The 24,800-nt window shown below is 37.9% G+C and overlaps 1 long non-coding RNA gene across 1 annotated transcript; it reads left to right on the plus strand.

Moving 5' to 3' along the window:
• Nucleotides 1–4,756: 4,756 nt before the first annotated feature.
• Nucleotides 4,757–6,653, plus strand: LOC131689000 (uncharacterized). The gene is made up of 3 exons (XR_009305331.1): nucleotides 4,757–6,081; nucleotides 6,141–6,376; nucleotides 6,436–6,653. It is a non-coding gene; the product is annotated as an uncharacterized LOC131689000 (long non-coding RNA).
• The last annotated feature ends 18,147 nt before the right edge of the window (nucleotides 6,654–24,800 follow it).

Consider the following 24,800-nt stretch of genomic DNA (forward strand, 5'->3'; position numbering starts at 1 on the left):
TATTACTACCGGTTTCCGGCCCACGAGGTCCGACGAGAGCCTATCGATCATCTGGTAGAACTGTTGTATTGGCCACCTTGGTGGGGCGTAGCAGCTGCAATAGAACACACCATTGATCTTGGCAATCGCCACACCCTCGGCGGAGGGGTGTATTACCTCTTGAACCGGGAACCTTCCCGTTGTACAGATTGCCACCATTCCAGACCCGTCCGACACCCAATTGCCGTTGCCGGCAGGGATGCTGTACGGGTCTGATAAGAGGACGACATCTGTCCTCGACTCCGAGACCGACTGCCACAGCAGCTGTTGGGCTGCTGCACAATGGTTAAGATTTAGCTGTGTGACTCTCACGGCTTTTTCTTATTTAACTCGCCGAAGGGACACGAAGGTCCGCCCATAGCATGTTTATGGGCTTGCTTCTTAGCGGTGCAGATAAGGCACTTATATGCCTTAGTGCACCCCCGCTCTTTATGCCCCTCCTCGCCGCAGCGACGACATAGCTTGCTCCTATCTATGCCTTTGCATTCGTATGCTTTATGGCCGGATTCTAGGCACCGATAGCACCTGTCCACTGAAGGCGGCTGGGGTATACTAATAGGGCATACCGACCAGCCGATCTTCAGCTTCCCTTTCTCGGTTACCTTTTTGGCATCCGCATTCAGTAGCCTGAGGTAGGCTACTTGGGTGCCAGAGGGTCCGTCTCTCAATCGCACAGAGGCCCGCTCGATTGTGACGCCGCAGTGCTCCTTGACGGCTGCGACGACGTCTTCTGCGGTCGTGAACTCGTCCAAGTGCTTGCACTGGAGAGTTGTTTCCGCACCTAGCGACCTGATTTGGGCGCCCTCACCAAGGACCTCTTGGGCCAATGCCTTATATACTGCACTTGATTGTGCGCCTCGCTTCAGCACCAGGAGCATCTCTCCCGTGTTGGTGCGTCTTACGCTACGCACATCCTGCCCAAGGGCCGAGAGGCTTTCGGCCGCCTTAATCGATTTAAGGACATCGGCGTATTTGTCCTTGTCGGTTTTTAACCACAAGGCTTCGCCTCTGTCCTTGGCCTTCCTTGCAGGCCGCGGTACCTCCGGTTTCGGTGCCGGCTTTTTCTTGGTGACCAGCGTCCAGGGGTTTGAGCCCCCCTGCCCCGGTCGTGCCGGGTTGCTGGTACCATCGCTCTCCACAGCGAGGTCACTCTCGCCCTCGCTTACCTCACCCAGGCGGCGTTTGACCTTGACGGTTGCACGCCGAGTGGTGTCGGTTTTGGCACCCTCGCCTGGCGACTTCCTAGGGCGCTTCGCATTCGATGCCGTCTTGCGATTGCCCTTTCCTTTTCCCTTCGAGGGGAACTCGGTCGCCGCTCCGATCGACGTGGCTGCTCTGTAGAAGGTAAAGGCCACTGTCTGTGAACCTTTATCGACCTTCTCTCTTTCCTCCCTATTGGAGGCCACTGTCTGGGTTTCTCTGTCGGGCCTCTCCCGACATTCCACCCTCTCAACATATGCCTGCTGTTCCTGTCTTGCGACACGAACAGCTTTCCGGAGCTCCAGGAGGCTCAACTTCAACTCCTTGGCTATATTCTGCTTTCCGCTAGCGAAGTCGATTATAGAATCGAGTTGCTTCGCTACTTTGCGCATCGCAGATATTGGCCCCTCTGATGCATTGGTAGGGTTATTGCCTACCGCCGCTGGGGGGTCACTGGTGCTTTCGGATGCAGCACTCATCGCTCCACTACTCTCCCCACGGGGGGAGACCTCGCCAAACCACCTCTTGCGAAGGGGTTTGGCACCTCCGTCTGTTTGTTTTTATTTTTGTTTATCTCCATGTATAGTCCCACGAGTAGCGCGAGAAATATATGTCCGCCACGCCAGAGCTCCGCATTAGCGTGGTAAGGGACGCTTACTGTGGGGGTTGCCCAGGTACCCCACAGGCTCCGTTAACGATCGAGCATCTTTTTCACCCCCTCGATCACTCATCCCTCGGCACGGGTCGCTTCACGCCTTGGAATTGGGGTTATGCCCTACCTTGCTTTACGTGGTGATCTCGGCCCGGATCATCGCAACCATCCTCCTTTACCAGGGCTTTGGACCTGTAGCTCTGGTTCTCAATAGTTCCATGTACGTATGTTATTACAGACATGCTACTATTGGGATCCGTCATTCGCTAGCGGAGTTAGATGGAGTGGTGTAGTGTCAGTCGAGTGCATGTGCGTGTTTGCAATTTGCTAAGCGAGCAGATTGTTCCTTTGTATATCATTCATATTTCACATAGGTATAAATGAATAGCGGACTTTACGCGTTCAATATTTTTGATGCACATCATCAATCCAACTTTGTTATACCACAATGGATTATTGAACGCTTAAGAGCCGCTAATCATTAACAGACTTTGGAGTTTTTGTTTTCAAGACATGTTTTGCATAATTTGTAGTATGATAGTACAGTAAGTTGACTTTGTGGCCAAGGCGGGGTGCGTGGAATCGGTTTCTTTCATTGGGCTGTTCACTAGAGTGGGACATGGTTATATGAAAAAAATAAAATTTGGCTCCGAGTAACTTTTTGGGTCACATTTAGCTCCCAGAACAACTCTGAAAATTTTTAGCTTGTTCGGTGAAACTATATTTTTGCGCCCACTGTTTAAAGTTTACATGAGATTTCGTATGGGAAAATTGTCTTTTGCAAATTAATTCGTCCAAGAGTCGCCCGTTATCTCCTAAAAATAAACAGATGTCTGATATTTATAGGAAATTTGCCAAGGAAACAAAGTCTAGAAAACTGCAAAACGATCTGATGCTTGTGGAAAAAGTTATTAAGCAAAAACCGATTGATGCCCTGAAGATTGATGAAAATTTCACTTTTCATAACATCACTGCTTCTGATGGTTTTATTATATACAAAAATTATAACTTTCTCTTATTATGTACAAAAGAAGCCTCAATTTATCCCTCAAAACCTTGCGAAGTGGCCAAATAGTATAAATAAACGATTTAGGCACATGAAGAGAGGATTAAAACAAAATTGCGTATAATTGGACAACAAAAGCAGTGGTGCTAGAAAAAATGAATATTTTATCAATTGTTAGAGCATCAATCGGTTTCTGCTTAATAACTTTTTTCTCAAGCGTCAGATCGTTTCGTGGTTTTCTAAACATTGTTTCTCTGTTAAATTTCCTATAAAAGCCACATAACGATTTATTTTTAGGAAGTAATGGGCGACTCTTGGAGGAATTATTTTGTAAAAGTTAGTTTTCCCATACAAAATCCCATGTAAACTTTAAACAGTGGGCGCAAAAATATAGTTTCACCGATCGAGCTAAGAATTTGCAACTAGAACCCAAATGGTACCCAAAAAGTTCCTCGGAGCTGGAATCTAATTTTTGTCCCACCCTACTGTTCACAGTGATGCCATGTGGATCTAATTCGGAATGATGAGCGGTCAAGAATGGATTTGGAACGTGATGTTCCGGGAACGACGATTTATCCATCTGTTCTAAATATTGTTTTCCCGATGTTTTGATTGCTTATGCTTTTTGTGGTGCTTTTTGTTATTTCTGCTATCATCATATATACTAGTAAAGAATGTTTGATTTTGTTTGTGTTCCATATTAGCGGTCCTTACACGTTCAGTTGTTTTGTCAATACTGGAGCGTATTGACAAGGTTTTTCAACGTGTAATGGAATGGAGGGAGTATTGACGATATGTGTTTTTTTATGTTTCTTGGAGGCTGTTCAATGATAGTACAGTAAGATTCCATTTTTGGCACGTTTCGATTTTTGCATACTCCCTTTTCGGTACACTCAGATTTTGGCAACAAATGGGTTCCGTTTTTCGCAACATTATTGTTGTACATAATGTCTTTTAAAAATGTGCAATAGATATTTTTTGTATCAATTGATATCACATTTTACTTTATTTCCAAACATGGGAGTCATATTACCCTTAAAGGTGCAAAGAATTTTTTTTTTAAATTTTGTGAAAATTGTTTCCTAGTTTCAATACGATACTGTGATAATTTTGAGATGTTTTGCGTAATATTGTTTTGAAACAGCGTTATGAATTTAAGGGTTAACTATATTTTATGCTATACGTGTTATATTTATTGATTACAATGCATAGAAATGTATTATTTATGTATAATATAACTGGTAACAGTGTAACTAGTGTCTGACGGAATCAATTTTTATAGTAAGATTCAGAGTCTGTGCACTTTAGGAGTCAAATACGGAGGAATGCGCTACACTGGATAATAAGACTATTTCTGGAGAAAATTTTCAAAAGAACCTTTTGTTTGGACAGTTGAAAGTGATTTTTACAACAAAAATGGTTTTCTTTCAAACCTAAATATCTTCAGACATTACAATTCGATTTTCAATCTATCGAACTCGGTCACTAAAAACATGACGACTGTAACGCACCGGGTGGAGATATCCCTATTAGCTTCGACAACGTTAGTGATTTTTACACAAGTTGAACGCTAAAGATGGACGTCTGTTCTCTGTGGTATGTGCTTCTCTTTCAGTAATAAGCTACTACTCAATGTTTACTTTCCGAAGCACAATAGAATTCCCCTAGAATCTTTGCAAAAATCCAGTAGCTTGGAAAATATAGCCGAAGACTGTCCAAATTGATAGTATTTATAAGTTCTTCAGTTCTACGCAGTTCTGTGTCGTAAGTGCCCCAGTTTTCGCAATGAACACCATTCTCAGCAGATAGCTAAGCTTTTGCAGAATTGTCATCACTTCTTTCATCTGACACCACCAGTGCAGTAATTCTTCATTATCAATTGAAATATTTCAATGATAATGAGAATGGCAACCATTCAGTTTCCATTTGTCCCTATTCACTCGATTGATTTTGACATACTTCTTCAGATGAAATACTAAAATTCATCTTCAATTGAATGGGAGCATGTGTTCATTTGAAACATTTTATCCTATGGAAGCCGATGTGGACATGAAATGATGTTACTAAAAGTTCACTCCGAATACAAAGGCATAGCGAACGAAACATATACCAGTCAAACGAACGAAAATGAAATATAAACTATACAGTCCTATGCAAATTATTTCACGCGCACTACTTGGGGTTTGTTCCTACAATTATTACGGCCAAATAGTTTTGGTTACCAGATGTTGGACGCTCGTAGGACCAAAGTGCATCGTATCGGACTAACGGGAGGACGAGATGAACTATTCTAACGCCAGCTATCATGATGTCACACTGGGGTTTGTTTTCCTCCAGCTGTCATATGTAAAACTGTCAGTTAACTCAAACGTTTTAAATAGCTTGCCTAACGTATTTATGATGGTGCTCTGTGCCACTGTGAAACTTCTGCCGGAGACGTACACTACCGATTGGTCGGGATCCAACCTGCAAATAATCCGACCGAAAAGCTCTTTTCGATTTGTTTTCCTCCATCTATCAGAACATTGTGATAGGTAGAGGAAAACAAATCGTGAACACACTAAAGCAGTTACTGATTGTCAAGTATTCTATACATACCATGGTATTGAATAAATGGTAGGCATATTTTCGAAAGTAAAAGTAAATCGAAAAAACGTATTGCTTTTTAGGGGAAATTATCGACAATACTCATTGGATTATTTTATATTATCACATTTACCGATTATTGGCAATTCTCTATAACAATTGCGAATTATTTCATAATCATTAAGACATATAAAAGTAATCCTGATACACCCTAACCTTTACTAATACATCTTGATGCACTGTAAAAAAATCATATAATTCATTCAAATATTTCCACACATGATGAAGCGCAATTATCAACAAAATAATTCCAAAACACTTCTACAAAATCCCCAAAATTTATGTCAAACCCTAATGTTTTATCACATAAACATAGTAACACAGTGATTTCTATTAGTTTCCTTTTGAATTCAATTCCATTGAAATTTCTGAGATTTACCTTGCACTTTGCACCAGTATTTTGTAACAGTGCGTTCGACTAGAGCATTAAATGTAAACAAAAGTATAGGTCAAAATGTAGAATGTGTGGTGTGAAACAAAGTCCAGTGGTTTAAACTCTATAACGACTTGTAAATTGCTAAAATGAGAGAATCAAGTGGTAAGTGGACAGCCAAGCATATTCTGTTTCCATAATTTTTATATTTTCTTTGGTTTCAGCAAAAGAACTTACGCTATGGAGAAGTGTGTCAGTTTGCAGTTCAAAAATTTGGATTTCTACTTGGTGTGTATAATGATCCGTCCGTCCGGGAGGTGGTCCAGTAGAGGCAGTCAGGAACTCCAGATACTTGAAAATCACCCGCAGTTTACTGGATTGTTCCGATAATGCTTTGGGATAAAATAGATTGACATGTCAGGCTGATTTGTTGGAATGTGCGACGTGTTCTGCATTGAAGGTGAGTTCTCAGTGGTTTCATTTGAGTAATGCTTAATTCGTTTTTTCTTGTTGATTTAGGGAGCTCAAGCTTGACAAACGGTTCTGAATCACTGGTGGAATGATGATAGCAAAGTCGTTGGATTTGAGGCTTGTTACAGCAGGTCGTGGGCGACGCTTGAATAATGTCGCGTTGTGTATTATTTGTGATCATTGATCATCATCATTGCAGTATTGAAGTTTCGCAAAATTGAGTGCTGAAGCTCTTGCAAGTAATATTTCCAATTTGCAGAGCCTAAACAAAATACACTTAAAATTCATCATAAACTTTGTTTTCAATGAGATTGAATAAGAAAGAAAGTTTTCTCTTGTGTGTGCTGTGGTAAAAAATGACAACATCAGCTTGCTTAAATTGAACGGAAACCAATTTGGGTGCGTCTTTAGAAAACAGATGATTTGGATTCTAGATAAGCATAGATGATTGGTGGATATTATGCAGGTTCATTTCGATATTGTAATCGCTGCTTTATCCGCTCTCCTCTTTAGGCTTCGTATGTGTTTCTTCTCCCAGCTGCTGCGCATAGTTTGATTTGTCAGTCTGCTAACCACAGAATGCAGAATTTGGTACAGTGTGTACGGCATGTACCCGGCGAAGCAAATCAAACTTCCGGCGTTTCAAAGAATTTGCTCACAGCATGTTTTCGGATACACATATACTATTATTGTAATACAAACACATACTAATGAAATATATTTTATATGCTTATTTTACTTAAAAAATATGGCATTAAGCCGTAATATAACTGAATATGAAACGGATTTCTGTTTTAATCGCATGTTTGAGACTTTGGTTTCCTTGTACTATAATGGGAGTAATGAGTGTTAGACCAGTTCAAGTGACGATGCTGTGCGATAAACAAAGAAGATGACACTTGTGTTATTTATTAGTTGTGATTATATATATTTTGTGAAGCAAAACTAATATTAAAAATTTACATTTAGTTAAACTCTGGGTTCGACTGTGAATTATTTTCTTGGGGAATGGAGTCACAGTTGTATGAGGTTGCAATAGTTTACTCGTAAATATCCTTATTCAATTTGACAAGCAAAATGTGTTCAAGCGTATCCTCTGCCAATGTTGAACGATGGGGTGAAAGGATTAATGCCAGGGAACTGAACGATCTTTCTACTGTAGATTGGGTGGCTGGTACAGACATGACTACAGATGCTACAGCAGATAGCTCAGGATGGCTCGTTTTTCGGTTCATCCAATGACTCCATACGTCATATTTTGTACTTTGACGCTGTTCAGCTTGGAGTGCTCGTAGCTGCTGTTGAAATGTTGTACTTAAAGCATCAACAGTGGCAAGCGACCCACCGAACATCGCAGTAATAAAACCATCACTTTCGTTTGACACATCAGTCACGTTTGAAGAACATGTTGGCTGAGCCCAACGGTGAGGATCCAATTTCTTTATTCTTTCCCATGTTTGTATAATGAATCTCTAGCAGTGAAAAACTATATTAATAGACGCTTTTAAACAATTTATGTTTAATTCATTACCTGAATGTACTCTTTCTCTTCCCCCGTAAATATTTTCGAATCGACATAATTGAAACGAGGGTCGAGATACACGGCCATTTTAAAGGCCATTGATGCACGCAGATTTTCAAGTCTGGATGATAATTCTTCTGTTAATTCGTGAGAAAATGGATTGCTTTTTAATTTCTCCACTGAACATATGGTCATCAGCCATTAGATGTAAAAGTCGCTCAGTGATGTGTGCTTCTCCTGCAACTTTTTCGTACAAATGTAACATGGTTTAAAGGCTTCCAAATAATCCTGGATAAAATCCCAGCTCGGCGAAAGATCTAGAAAGCATTTAAATAAACATTCTAACAATTCATTACCCACAGCATGAGTTTTACCTAGTTCAGAAAATTCTTCGGAAAGTTGAGAGAACATCTTCTGATCCATGAAACATTCGAACATTTTATAAATACCTCCCCACCTAGTTTGGCACCACACCGGAGGATATTTGGCATGGTGGTAATCGAAAAACGTTTTATATTTTATATTTTTGCAGCGCTTGGCAACCTCTGTAATTTTCTTTACCATATCGTTGCTTCTGTTCACAACATCGAGGATAGCAAGTTGCAGAGTATGAACTGCACATCTTACCATATTCAGGTTATCCCGAGCTTGATCATGAAACTCATTTGTAAGTTTTTCAGCAACCTCATCAGCACGATCATTTGTGTTGTCGACATCATCCATTTCTTCATACAGTGTTATAATTGATGATTCAACTTCGTCCTTCAATCGCCGTATACACGCAAGCATGTTTACGCCGTTGTCAACCGTTATTGAAAATATTTGTTCAATCTTAAGATCATAGCGAGCCAATATCTCCAGCACTTTATCTTTGAGGTAAGCGGCAGTTTGCCTGTCCTTCACCTCAATCATACCTTATAATGATTGTTATTAGAAACATTTTAACCTATCTTGTGTAAACTTACCTAAAGTTCTAACTAGTATTTTGCTACCTACAACATATTAAACACCAATTCCCAATACATGATGATTCAACCGACTAGCTGAGTCTATCATCAAGCAAAGCAAGCGAGTCTTCATCTCAGCCGCCATGGCTGGTACCATTTTGGAGACCACCTGCTTGATATGTGCTTTGGCGTTTGGTCTATTTAGCGTAAGTCCCAAAGCTGCACCCAACGGATCAAAAATCTGTCGAAGACCTTCCCAATCGAAGCATGACAACGGAAGATTGTGATAAGCAACAAGTTTTATTGCTGAATCAACTAACAATTGCTTATCAATGGCCACTGATTTCTTAGGGATACTCCTTGCTTTTTTAACAGTTTCTTCACCGGTTAGTCCGTGTTTTATAGCCAAAGCAGTATGACGAGTTCGAAAATGCCGAATGAAGTTTCCGATATCATATTTCGATTGGATGTATGTGCAACCATCATCCGACCCTTCAATTCGATAGAATGCCCGATCTCCGTTACGATTAACAAACCTAGCAGCAATTTCGGAAAGGTTTTTCCTTTGCTCATTTTTACGTTTTGAACCATCCATTCCGGTAATGAACGCTTGATGAACCGCAGGTAAAATCAATTGAATGTGAACAACTGTTTCAAATGAAATGACGTGGACTCAATTGACAGGTATAAAGGATTCAACCGATCATGAATGGCGCATTGAATGAACGTATGTTTATTTAAATGAGTGTGAGTGAGTGACCGAATATAATGAATTTGTGAATGATTCATTCGGACCTGTCAAATCATTTCAATTCACATGGTAGGTAATAATGAGAAGAAAGGTTGTCAGATTTGACTGAGCAGTATAGTTTGTTCACATTCAAATGAATGACTTGAAATTTTACCGCACTGCTCCGGAGCAAACAGAAGCAAAAAATACTTACTTTTTACTCCAGCTTGCTAACGGAAGAAGAAAAAAGAGAAGAGAACATAGGAACGATTTTCTCTCTGTTTGCTCCGAAGTACTTCCACTTTCTACTGGTACTGGAACAAATCTAATATTGGTATAGTTCTAAATAAAAAATAGGTATTTATCGGTGTGAAGATGTATGCTAACTAAAAGTTACCTGCAAATTATTGGTTTTAAATAATAGATCATTCTAATGTTATGTAATCAAACCTACCGAGTTCAATCGATTCCAGAATCGGTTGTTGAGCTTCATTTGAAATTTTGATAGTAACCTGGCAGATTGCTAAATCAATTTCCGGATGATTTGATGTGGAAATGTGAAGACATTTTCTAAAAAGGCCCATACGTAATATTAATTGATCGTATTATATGAAAATCGTTATTTTTTGGTAAGAAAAAAGAAATCGGTATTTTAGTAACTTTATTGGAACTGAAATTAAAAATCGGTTTAGATATCGATGAATCGGTATATTCTGCAACACTGTTTTGGGGTTCATCTACGTCAAAACAATGTTTTTGACAAATTGGAATAAACTCTTGGAGTTCATACCCAGTAAACAAAACGGCGAATAGCCAGATTAAAATCGATGCCGGCGAGCGGTAGGCTACTGGAACTTTGTTATAAGCTACCCGCCGTAACTTTATTTCATATTCCCCACTCGAAGTTCATCCAAATGGTGTAAAAGTATGGAGAATCGAGGTAAAATAGGACAGGGGAATTCAGAGTAAAATGGGCAGTTCGAAGAATTTTTGATTTTTTCAATAGTTAGAGACACCAAATTAACGTGACAGTATTCAGAATTGATCCAGCGATGAAAACGGAAGCTGTTCTGCACATAAAATTTTTTGACGAGAAAGGTCTATTATATACCAAATGTTCCATGCTGCAACAATTCTACCCTATTGTGAATTTAGTAAACGGGGTAATTCTAAAAGATGCGACGAAATGTTGAATGATAAAAGGTCGAATATAGCAAATGATTGAAAATAACAAAGGTTCCAATGTTACTAAAGGTTTAATGAAACAAAAGTTTAAAATTTAAAAAAAAGAATAATGTATTCTCACCGTTATGACGCGTCACCTCACCTAGTTTGGTGAGGTGAGAGCGAAAAAGCAATCACCGCAAACACTTAGGTGTCTATAGTCACCCAAGGTGACAGAAGTCACCTGGCAGAGCGATTCCAATAATCATTTTGAGTGACCACGGTCACCGTAAGATGGAAAAATTAATGTTATGCGTTTTTTTGAAATTCGAAAAGGCGGCTTATGGTTACAACTAAACACTTAAAACCACCGTTAATATACACAGAAAAAAATATTTTGTAATTTTAAGTTTATTTTCATGCACATATTTGGAGCATGAATAAAAATGTAAAATTAAGTTCCACCAAAAATACACACGACTTGTCGTGCTTTCTTCAATGAATTTTATTATAATTCTACACGTGGATTGAAAATTACTGTTCATTCAAACTTAAAACCAATGCACTTCAATGTATTTTTTACACGCATATTGCTGTAAAATGAATGACATGTGAATGAAATGTAAAATTGTATGCTCTTTGATGCTCCAATTGAGTGCATTGATTTTACCGTATTTTTCAATCAAAGTTTTGATTCAATCTTTGTATGTTTACATTCGTATTGATTTACATGTAGTTTAAATTTCATTATTTTTTGTGTGTAGGTGCCATTTGAAAGGTAGTGTTTAGCAAAGAGAATAGGGAAAGAGACGAATAGTGTGAAACCAAAAATACCTTATTGAGCAGACCAATCGTGCAATGTAAATAAACATTACTCATGCCTGAGTTGGAGGAGATAAGTATTGTACTTCTATCAAAAAAGAAATTTGAATTTTCGTCAGAATTTAGTTCAATCGTGATTGTAAGGTGCATTCTAGAGTATATGTATGAGTAAAAATAAGCTTTAGAATTATTTCATCTCTTTGTTTCGAAATGCACATCGTTTGATAAACAAATCCATCGATCGACATACGGTTTGTTTTCAAAATATAATAGGAGTCATTTAAAGTGCTGCCTGTAGAAGCGGTTGCCAAAATTCTAGTGTTGAAATCACAGCCCGGGGACAACTTGACAGCTTCCATATATTCAACTCATAAGCAAATTTTGTGGTGATTTGGTGATGTCATGGCGGCTCGAATGGAACAAAATTTAAAAAAGGCGCATCCCATCTATTATTTTCTATATCTGTAAAAAATGAACAATTTAAGCATTTCTATCACCAAATTTATTCCACTGTTCAAATTAGAAACTGTCCATACCTTAACAGAAACATATATTCCATTTTGGATCTAAATAATCCAAGAAAAATAAATCGATTTTCAGAAATACAAGAAGATGGGTTTCAAAATCGAGCCACTTCCATTTATATTGAAATTTCCGAAAATCTTCAGAATCGAACCAACATGAAATCCTCCTGTAGACGCCGTTCAATTAGTTTTCTGTCGGACTGGAGCTGAGTAATATGCGAAATGAATTCTGAAGGGATCCGTCCCAAACCATCGCAAAATCTTTTGAATAGAATTATTGCAAAAGTCAAACAAAACTCTGGCAGGAGTCGAACATAATTGTATATTCCTGGCAGCAATCTTGCTAAAACCGGGCACTACCGGTTTGCTGCCAGAATTCTGGTAAAAGCGCACAAATTTTGCTAACTGTGTAGAAAATCCTACATATTTCGTTTATATTCCCAAACAACATTCTAGAATTCTTGACGTTCTTAATTAATTTGAAACAAGATGAAATATGTTCACGAATTGTTTGGCTTCATGATTTACTTTCATTGGCCAAAATGATTTTCATTCATATTTCGCGGGCAAAAAGCACTGCTTACACACTTCACACAACAATAAAACCAAAAAAAACAACGACTTCCAGCTAAATTTATAATAAGATTTATGTACCTTGCTGACAGTTTCCAGTTAGGGATAATTTTTTCTCTAATAATTGTTTTCTTTATCCACATTTTGGAATACGCTTTTTCTACATGTTGTTCTTGCTGCATTGACGGCGTTCATAACACACGTAACGAAACACGCTTTTCTCTTGAAACTATTTCGTTTCGTTGTTCGTGGTACTCGTACGGAGAAGGCATACTAACGCCACCATCAAATTAGTGGTACATATATGAAACAAGCACTATCTGTCAAGTTGTCCCCGGGCTGTGAAATCATCATAAAGGGAGTGTTGCCGTTTTGACTGATTTTCACTCTTCGTCTCTTTCACTATTCTCTTTGGTGCTTAGTAGAAGGCAAAAAATGATGATTGGAGTCGTTTAAAAATCCAAGATGGTGGGTTCCGATTATTACAAAACACTGAAAACCACCATCAGCATGGGTGTCATTTGAAAGGTAGTAATAGGGCTTTTGGTTTAACAAAAATCACATGCAGAATTGAACAATTAGTCAGCCGCAAAACAAGGTCTGCCTTCTCACGCTACTTACATCAGATAAATGTTTCGAAATAAAAAGAAACAACCTTTTCCTTCAGAATCTAATATGAAATACTGATAGCTTGGAACGTGACATCGGCTTTTATCTCTTTCGCACTGATGATGGAAGGACTACCTTCACGAGAATATCGAAAAAATATTTGCGGATTTTTCACATCCTCCGATTTCTATAATATTGTAGACTTTTGGATTTGGTCTGATATTCGCCAATTTCAGCATGACAATATACTTTTAAATAACTGTACATTTTTGTATTGTTTCGGAAGGATAATTTTAAACAAATCACAGATTTTTGTAAATTTCAGATTGTCAATGTACGCGCAAGCAACAAGTAACGAATATAAACGGTGGAATTAGGTTATCGTCATCGTCAAGAATTTTTCAAACTTGTTCTTCATTGTTGGTTATAGCCCTGAAAAGGGCTTTTAATTTACAAAAATAACATGCGAAATGGAACCATCAGTCAGCCGCAATAACGGTTTGCCGTCTCTTCCAGCCACGCGCTACTTACATCGGATAAATAATTAAAATTGGAAAGAAACAAACAAACTTCCCCTTCAACAGATAATTTGAAATACTGATAGTTTGAAACATGACATCGGCTTTTATCACTTTCGCATTGTTGATGGAAGGACTGCCTTCATGCAGAATAACGAACAAAAATTTGCGGATTCTGTTTGGTACACCAATTTCAGCCTCGAAATGCACTTTAAGTAGCTGCCCATTTTTGTATTGTTTCGGAAGGATAAATTTAAACAAAATTTTTTTTTTCGAGATAACACAAAATCTCGACGTTTCATGCATTTTAAAGATGTTTGGCATCAAAAATACGAATTCGATTTCTGAAATTTCATGGGGTCCCCCCTTTGAAAAAAAAATTTGAGTTCTGACTTATATGGGAATTTCATATGTGACCGGACGATTTAGTCTATATTTCCGGACCCATATAAGCGATCCGTACGAAATTTTATAGACATCTGTGGGGATATTATAGCTATCATTTGGAACTAAGTTTGTGAAAAATCGGTTCAGCCATCTCTGAGAAAAATGAGTGACATTTTTCGTCACATACACACACACACATACACACACACACATACATACATACACACATACATACACACACACAGACATTTGCCGAACTAGACGAACTGAATCGAATGGTATATGTCACTCGGCCCTCCGGGCCTCCGTTAAAAAGTCGGTTTTCAGAGCAATTGCAATACCTTTCTATTGAGAAAGGCAAAAAGGTGCGAAATCGGCAAAGTCCCAAAAAGTCGATTTTTATAAAAAAAATTTTTTTCGAGGTAACATAAAATCTCGACGTTTCATGCATTTTAAAGATGTATGGCATCAAAAATACGAATTCGATTTCTGAAATTTCATGTGGTCCCCCCTTTGAAAAAAAATTTGAGTTCCGGCTTATATGGGAATTTCATATGTGACCGGACGGTTTGGTCTATATTTCCGGATCCATATAAGCGATCCGTACGAAATTTTATAGACATCTATTGGGATATTATAGCTATCATTTGGGACTAAGTTTGTGAAAATTGGCCCAACCATTTCCGGGAAACTGATGTGAGTTCGTAAATTTTGAAAGATGGCCACTTTTCCCGGGCACTTCCGGAACCGTCTATGGTGGTTAATGTAGTCAACGAAAGTTTGGTTGGCCGTCGGTGACCTAGAACAGCAAATTTAAGTTGTTTGAGAGACATTTTAGCGAAATTTTTACCTTTTTTGCTTTCATCGGAGTATCGGTTTGAATCACAATTTGCTATGTGATCGCACGCCACAACCTGTAACTCCGGAACCGGAAGTCGGATCGGGATGAAATTAAATAGCCATTTACGGGGACGCAATACCTTTCATTTGAGGCCAAGTTTAGTCGAATCGGTCTAGCCATCTTCGAGAAACCGATGTGACTGTTATTCTGAATTTAGATACTTCCGCCGGGGCTTCCGGAACCGAGGATGGTGGCCAATGTGGCCAAATAGACTTTGAATGGATGTTAGTGACCTAATACTACAAATCGAAGCAGTTGTGGTCATATTTTGGAAAATTCTTCACCTTTATACATTCATTGCAGAATTTATTAAAATCGACATTTTCTGCGTGTTCGTACTTATCACCCTGTAATTCCGGAACCGGAAGTCGGATCCATTAGAAATTCAATAGCAGCCTTTGCACCTTTCATTTGAGACTAAGTTTGTCAAAATCGGTTCAGCCATCTCTGAGAAAAATGAGTGACATTTTTCGTTACATACACACACACACATGCACACACACATACATACATACACACATACATACACACACATACATTTGCCGAACTCGACGAACTGAATCGAATGGTATATGTCACTCGGCCCTCCGGGCCTCCGTTAAAAAGTCAGTTTTCAGAGCAATTGCAATACCTTTCTATTGAGAAAGGCAACAGTCACACGGCGCATTTATTTATAACTTTTCGTGTTCGTTTGAATCACTAAGCTGCTCCCTTTCGACGGCGCTGCCGGGGATAGATTGACTGATGTATGAGAGTTTTCACGTTTTCGAGATCTGTTCATTTTTGCTTGTTTTTCAATAGTGTACTATTGAAATACAAAAACACTATAAAACATAATTTCAGTTAATTCCGAATTGTTTAGTGATAACCAGACGGAAATCCGTTCATAAATAAGAAAGTTATTAGCGTTCAAAATAGTAACGCAAAAACGTGACATCGTTTGATTTTAGATTTTAGAATGACACCCTCCCCCAGATAGTGCAGTAAGACATTTTCAAAGTCAAAATTAATGATTGGTGCCATTCCGAAATCCAAGATGGCGGCTTCCGGTTGCCACAAAACAGAGCCCATCCACCGATAGGCCTCCATTTACCGATCAATTCGACGGCGTAATTTTTTTGACTCGAATATTGCACAGAATTTAGAAATTATTAATAAAGTGAAATATGGAAATAGTACGTATAACCTCAATATAATATACACTTTCATTATTCATCTTTTCATATTTTTCCAAATAATTATATTTGAATGCTGTATTAAATCCGTTGCCATTTTACCGCTTTTTTCTCTTAACTCAAAGCCAACTGTTAATAAAACTGTGTAAGGACAATATTTCTAAGTGAATTATACCGAAACCGAATGAAAAAAGTCTGCAACACATGTTTGGACCTAATTTATCGGTAATAAAAAATTATAAACCTAGAATTTTCGGCAAATGGATATCTATTACTTGTAGTGATCGGTGAATGGCACTCTAGAATTGTTGGGCTTTTCGGCTATTTTGCACTGTCTGCCAATTCATTTACAAATTTGCGTATTTTTTCTTGATAGTTGATTAAATATTCTAGTTGAAAACGAAGATCGAATTGAAATGCCTTTTAACATTGTTTTTTAAAGAGTGTTGGAAGTAGAAATCGCTGTTAATTGATCGGTAGATGGGTCTTGCACGGTATTAGAAGAAGGCGAAAATTGATGATTGGTTCCATTTGGAAAACCAAGATGGCCGCTTTCGGTTATCACAAAACACCGTAAACCACCATCAATATGGATGTCATTGGAAAGGTAGTAATTAGTAGAAGGCGAAAATTGACGATGGGAGCCATTTGAAATCCAAGATGGCGCCTTCCGGTTACCACAAAACATCAAAAACCATTATCAATATGGTTGTCATTTGAATGGTATTGATTAGTAGAAACCAAAAATCGACGATTGGCGCCATTTTGAAATCTAAGACGATTGACTTGGTTTGTTTGATAGAGCCCATCAAACGAATTTTCATGCAAGAGGTGACAGAATGGGGTCAATACACTGACAAAATCGGGGGTAGACTGAATCAGACACAGACAATATCGGTGGCTGATAATATCAGATCTTCCCTATATTTCTAAGTACTTCGATAGTACCATTAAAAATAACTGTTTCTAGAATCATCCAGTTCGTAAACTAGCATTCGGTGAAATGGAAATCGTCGTACTGACGCTCTTCCTTTTTTCAAATCATCTATCTATTGCTTTTAACCCTTTCATGCCCAAAGTTTTTCTAGTGCATGTAGGGTTTCAAAACTATTTTTCCTTGAAAACAGTGAGGTTAAGAAACATGAATTCTTTTCACACAGAATCGACGGACTGAATCGAATGGTATATGTCACTCGGGCCTCCGGGTCTCCGTTTTAAAGGCAGTTTTCAGAGCAGTTTTCGTACGAACAAGTTATAGCAAATAGTGGCACATTTTACACTTTTATAATGAGCGGCTCATGTCCTAGGGGCAGATCACTTGTGATGCATTTTTAAAAATCAGCGAAATTAAATGCATTTATTTTCATCAAAATAGAAATCCATAATATATTTTGCGTTGCGTGCAATGTTTTTGCGTTGCGTGTAAGACGTCAAAACCCTACAGAAAAACTAGCCCTACATTTAACAAAACGTCGAACAAAGTGGATCAGCGTAGGACGTTTGTTGAACAAACTTTTTTGCGAGGCAGTGCAAAGCTGATGCAAAAATGGAAATTAAATGCATTTTTTTCAATTTGATGCAAATTTGTTATACATTCTTAGAGTGATCTGCCGCTAGCTCATGTCCCTTTAGATTTGACCGCACATACCGCTTGATGACGTCCCAGTTTGATATTTCTTTTGAGGGTTTTGAGAAAACTGAGAAAACGAAAATCGTCAACGCAGGCCTGGATACGGTTAAAGAAATATAAACAAATTTTGGTATCCTCGTATCGTTTTCCGGAGCAGTTGGATATGTAAGGATATTTATTATTTTTAATCTAGTCCTGTAATTTAATTCTATTAATCGAATCGTATATTTAAAGCATTGTCATCAATACGGTTCTGTGACTCCGAATCTAAAGAATATGGCGTGCGGCATCGAAGAATTTATTCCGTGCATTTTAGGTCGTCTTGTTTCAAACACCTATTAAATTTATCTAAAGGGTAAATGTTGCAAAATTACACAAACTAAAAATTAAAAGTCTGACACGTTTCATTTTGTAGATGATGATCGATTAGAAGTAATTTGGTGACCATTTCAATAGTTTTTAGCCTCTGAGGTATCACGATTGTACCGATTTATATGGGAAATTCCAGTGTATCCTTACTAACACCCCTGTAACTCCGGAAGGAAAAGTCAGAACCGAATAAAATTCAGCAGCAGTCAATCGTATTACTGTATCTTTCATTTGAAATCAACTTTTTAAAAATCGGTAGAGAATTCGTTGGGGAATGGGTGTGATATTAGCTTAAGAACTTGGCGGGTTCCCCGGGGGCGTCATGAACCGTCATAGGTGGCCAATGTGGCCAAAGCTGCTTTGATTGATCATTAGTGATCCAAACCCGCAAACTAGAGTAATGTTACATCAATTTCAATATGTTTTACATCATTTGAACATCATGGTGGTACCAGTTTATATGGGAATTTGCTGTGTGACCGCACTCTTCAACCCGTAACTCCAGAACCGGAAGTCTGATCAACTAAAAATTCAATAGCAGCTTATGGGAGCGTTATACCTTTCAGATGAAACTAAGCTTGCGAAAATCGGTTCAGCCATCTCTGAGAAAATTGTGTGAGTTTAAATGACACACACACACACACACATACATACACACAGACATTTGCCGATCTCGACGAACTGAATCGAACGATGTATGACACTCGGCCCTCCGGGCCTCGGTTAAAAAGTCGATTTTTACAGTGATTGCATAGCCTTTCTTTATATGAGAAAGGCAAAACGAAAGCGCTATAAGATTAATTTAATTTTTTTGTAGATTATTTCGCTGCCTATCCACTCGTTGCTGTCGTTCGATTCCGTTCACGTGGCTTCGACGTGCTGCCTCGTGGATCGTCAACTCGTTGGTAGCGAACCGCGTGGCTTGTTTCGATATTCCACCTGTTGCTGTGGGACTTGGTTGCGTTTAGCTGACCTCGCATCTGCGTGGTGTTCTCATGTATGGTTATATATATATATATATATATATATATATATATATATATATATATATATATATATATATATATATATATATATATATATATATATATATATATATATATATATATATATATATATATATATATATATATATATATATATATATATATATATATATATATATATATATATATATATATATATATATACATATATATAATAAGATTTTTTGCAGGAAACTATTCAGTCATGTCAAACTGAGGCTTCCAATAGTCAACACCGGTGATACAACGTCATCTCGGTTATTGACTTCAGATACATCGACCAATACGGAACATTTGAACAAGACTGTAGCTTACCCGAGTTCCGAGCCACTACAATTGCATTTGACAAATTTATTTATGAAATTTTTCCATATAACATGGCTTTATTTGGAAAACTAATATCCACTATAACTTTTAAATTGCAAATATCACTAAGAAATTTGATAAAAAGTCAGTCTACATTAGTAGACGACATTTGCACAAGGCCGTGTTGCCGAATCTTTTTTCTGTTTCGCTCTACTGGGTCCTAAATTATAAAGAAAAACAGCTAACGGATGTAAATAAATAAAAAATGTAATATTTTCTCATTGTTTTTATTTGGAAAAGAACAACCAAAACAAAAAAATAAGAAGATTGCTAAAAATAAGGAGCACGACTATCGGCCGATTTTATATAGTTCGACATCGTGCTCACGTCGGTCGGATAATGTCGATGCGTTTTACATATTCGAAGGTTAACGGGGTTTCTGCAAATGGTGCAGAATTGCACGATATAAACCCGATATCCTGCTCTGATCGGCCCGTCATCGGGCTTAGTCGGCCCGATCATCGGCCTGATGATCGGACCGATGGAGCTCTACAAATTTTACTGGGTAGATTTTAATCAGCCTACCCAGGTAACCAACAAGCATTAGTGTATGCAGTAAAGTAGCGTAAAATTTGCATTCCGGATGCTTCTTGCAGTATGCTGGCATTCGTTATGCATAACTGTTGTTAATCAGCATTTGAAAAACTGTTTAAAAACTTCTTGCCAGTAAGCAGCATTCTGAATGCACAACAGTAGTAAAAAAGCATTTTCATAGCACAGCAGTAATGTAGCCGTATATTTTGCCAAAAGCGACTTTTAAATAGCATTTAAAACGACTTAAGTGCTTATCAAGTAGCCGTTAAGACGCATTCAGCTTGCTTATTGGTTACCTGGGTAGTCGCCTTTTCGTTTACTGGGTATATACACGCTTACCAGCCGTTACCTAATTTTGGGTAGAATCCTACCCAAATGGACTAAAGTGCATCTCCTCACTTTTGGGTAACAAGCTTTGAACTTAAATTTTGGGTAGTGTGAGGACTACCCAAAGTTTGGGATAACCCAAGTGTTGGGTATAGAGCGGGTAACCCAAAGTTTAAGTAACGCCCAGTAACCCAAAATTTGAGTAATGAGCGGATAGCCCAACATTTGAGTACTGAGCGGATAACCCAAAATTTGAGTACTGAGCGGATAACCCAAAATTTGAGTACTGAGCGGATAACCCAAAATTTGAGTACTGAGCGGATAACCCAAAATTTGAGTAAAGAGCGGATAACCCAAAGTTTGAGTACTGAGCGCATAACCCGAAATTCGGATAACCCAATATATATTATATGGATGCTTGGCATTTGTACTAAGAACAACCATCAATATGGGTATCATTTGAAAAGTAGCCATTCGTAGAAGCTGAAAATTTATGATTGGCGCCATTTTGAAATCCAAGATTGCGGCTTCAGGTTACCACAAACCATTGAAAACCACCATCAATATGGCTATCATTTAAACGGTAGTAATTAGTAGAAGGCGAAAATTGATGATTGGCGCCATTTTGAAATCCAAGATGGCGGTTTCCGGTTACCACAAAACGCTAAAAACCACCATCAATATGGGTGTCATTTGAAAGGTAGTAATTAGAAGATAAAAATCGATGATTGATGCCATTTTGAAATCCAAGATGGCGGCATCCGGTTACCACAAAACACTGAAAACCACCATCAATATGAGGGTCATTTGAAAGGTAGTAATTGATAGAAGGTGAAAATTGATGATTGGCGCCATTTTGAAATCTAAAATGGCGGCTTCCTGTTACCATAAAACACTGAGAACCACCATCAATATGGGTGTCGTTTGAAAGGTAGTAATTAGTAGAAGGCAAAAATTGATGATTGGCGCCATTTTGAAATCCATGATGGCGGTTTCCGGTTACCACTAAACACTAAAAATCACCATCAATATGGGTGTCATTTGAAAGGTAGTAATTAGTAGAAGATAAAAATCGATGATTGGTGCCATTTTGTAATCCAAGATGGCGGCTTCCGGTAACCACAAAACACTGCAAACCACCATCAATATGAGGGTCATTTGAAAGGTAGTAATTAGTAGAAAGTGAAAATTGGCGCCATTTTGAAATCGAAGATGGCGGCTTCCGGTTACCACAAAACACTTAAAACCACCATCAATGTGTGTGGTAACCCCTCAGGTTTAAGAACAATTATTCACTAGTGATCTATCCCCCATACGCTTGCTCATATGTCAGTTGCGCCATAATTGCAAATGTGGCCGCAGTCCCAACTACAAATATATTTGAAATGAATTAATCACCAACAAAAAACAAAAAAAAAATGAATTCGCAATAAAAATACTTGTCTATTAGACAGCCAGAATTCTATATTATATTCCAGCCGGTATGACTAAAGTCAAATATGCAAATATCGATCGATAGCAGTTGATTAGGGCCATCTGTTTTTATCGCCAGTGTCTATAATGCAGCACAGGCCAAGTATTTCCAGTAGGTGTTCCTTGTTCTCACAAAAATATATTTATATATATATATATATATATATATATATATATATATATATATATATATATATATATATATATATATATATATATATATATATATATATATATATATATATATATATATATATATATATATATATATATATATATCTATATATATATATATATATATATATATATATATATATATATATATATATATATATATATATATATATATATATATATATATATATATATATATATATATATATATATATATATATATATATATATATATATATATATATATATATATATATATATATATATATATATATATATATATATATATATATATATATATATATATATATATATATATATATATATATATATATATATATATACATATATATATAATAAGATTTTTTGCAGGAAACTATTCAGTCATGTCAAACTGAGGCTTCCAATAGTCAACACCGGTGATACAACGTCATCTCGGTTATTGACTTCAGATACATCGACCAATACGGAACATTTGAACAAGACTGTAGCTTACCCGAGTTCCGAGCCACTACAATTGCATTTGACAAATTTATTTATGAAATTTTTCTATATAACAAACATTCAACAATAACAGTGCACAAATAAAATTGATATTCACTTACACTCGACTTCGATTTCTGCGCCGTTGATATCGTCCCGTGTTAAACGGATGTAGACTTCGTTTTGGTTGTTCAGTAACTCGGACACGACTATGCCCTGTCGTTGGTCGACGATTTGCAGTGCTAGCCACCAGTCCGAATAGAGCTGCGGCTTCTTCAATCAGTCTCGGAGGTTTCGGATCCTGACAATTGAACACATCCTCGGCAAAATCCACCAGGTCAAATTCGGAGGTCTCGAATCCAGAATCGACATTGAAGCCATAGTGGGACTTGCCCAACCGAGGTTGCGCAGGTTTTGGGTGACGTCGTATTTCCGGAGGACTTTTTTGTGAGAACAAGGAACACCTACTGGAAATACTTGGCCTGTGCTGCATTATAGACACTGGCGATAAAAACAGATGGACCTAATCAACTGCTATCGATCGATATTTGCATATTTGACTTTAGTCATGCCGGCTGGAATATAATATAGAATTCTGGCTGTCTAATAGACAAGTATTTTTATTGCGAATTCATTTTTTTTTCTTTTTTGTTGGTGATTAATTCATTTCAAATATATTTGTAGTTGGGACTGCGGCCACATTTGCAATTATGGCGCAACTGACATATGAGCAAGCGTATGGGGGATAGATCACTAGTGAATAATTGTTCTTAAACCTGAGGGGTTACCACACACATTGATGGTGGTTTTAAGTGTTTTGTGGTAACCGGAAGCCGCCATCTTCGATTTCAAAATGGCGCCAATTTTCACTTTCTACTAATTACTACCTTTCAAATGACCCTCATATTGATGGTGGTTTGCAGTGTTTTGTGGTTACCGGAAGCCGCCATCTTGGATTACAAAATGGCACCAATCATCGATTTTTATCTTCTACTAATTACTACCTTTCAAATGACACCCATATTGATGGTGATTTTTAGTGTTTAGTGGTAACCGGAAACCGCCATCATGGATTTCAAAATGGCGCCAATCATCAATTTTTGCCTTCTACTAATTACTACCTTTCAAACGACACCCATATTGATGGTGGTTCTCAGTGTTTTATGGTAACAGGAAGCCGCCATTTTAGATTTCAAAATGGCGCCAATCATCAATTTTCACCTTCTATCAATTACTACCTTTCAAATGACCCTCATATTGATGGTGGTTTTCAGTGTTTTGTGGTAACCGGATGCCGCCATCTTGGATTTCAAAATGGCATCAATCATCGATTTTTATCTTCTAATTACTACCTTTCAAATGACACCCATATTGATGGTGGTTTTTAGCGTTTTGTGGTAACCGGAAACCGCCATCTTGGATTTCAAAATGGCGCCAATCATCAATTTTCGCCTTCTACTAATTACTACCGTTTAAATGATAGCCATATTGATGGTGGTTTTCAATGGTTTGTGGTAACCTGAAGCCGCAATCTTGGATTTCAAAATGGCGCCAATCATAAATTTTCAGCTTCTACGAATGGCTACTTTTCAAATGATACCCATATTGATGGTTGTTCTTAGTACAAATGCCAAGCATCCATATAATATATATTGGGTTATCCGAATTTCGGGTTATGCGCTCAGTACTCAAACTTTGGGTTATCCGCTCTTTACTCAAATTTTGGGTTATCCGCTCAGTACTCAAATTTTGGGTTATCCGCTCAGTACTCAAATTTTGGGTTATCCCAAAATTTAAGTTCAAAGCTTGTTACCCAAAAGTGAGGAGATGCACTTTAGTCCATTTGGGTAGGATTCTACCCAAAATTAGGTAACGGCTGGTAAGCGTGTATATACCCAGCAAACGAAAAGGCGACTAGGCTGATTAAAATCTACCCAGTAAAATTTGTAGAGCTCCATCGGTCCGATCATCAGGCCGATGATCGGGCCGACTAAGCCCGATGACGGGCCGATCAGAGCAGGATATCGGGTTTATATCGTGCAATTCTGCACCATTTGCAGAAACCCCGTTAACCTTCGAATATGTAAAACGCATCGACATTATCCGACCGACGTGAGCACGATGTCGAACTATATAAAATCGGCCGATAGTCGTGCTCCT

Source organism: Topomyia yanbarensis, chromosome 3 (genome assembly GCF_030247195.1).
Source record: "Topomyia yanbarensis strain Yona2022 chromosome 3, ASM3024719v1, whole genome shotgun sequence".
NCBI lineage: Eukaryota > Metazoa > Arthropoda > Insecta > Diptera > Culicidae > Topomyia > Topomyia yanbarensis.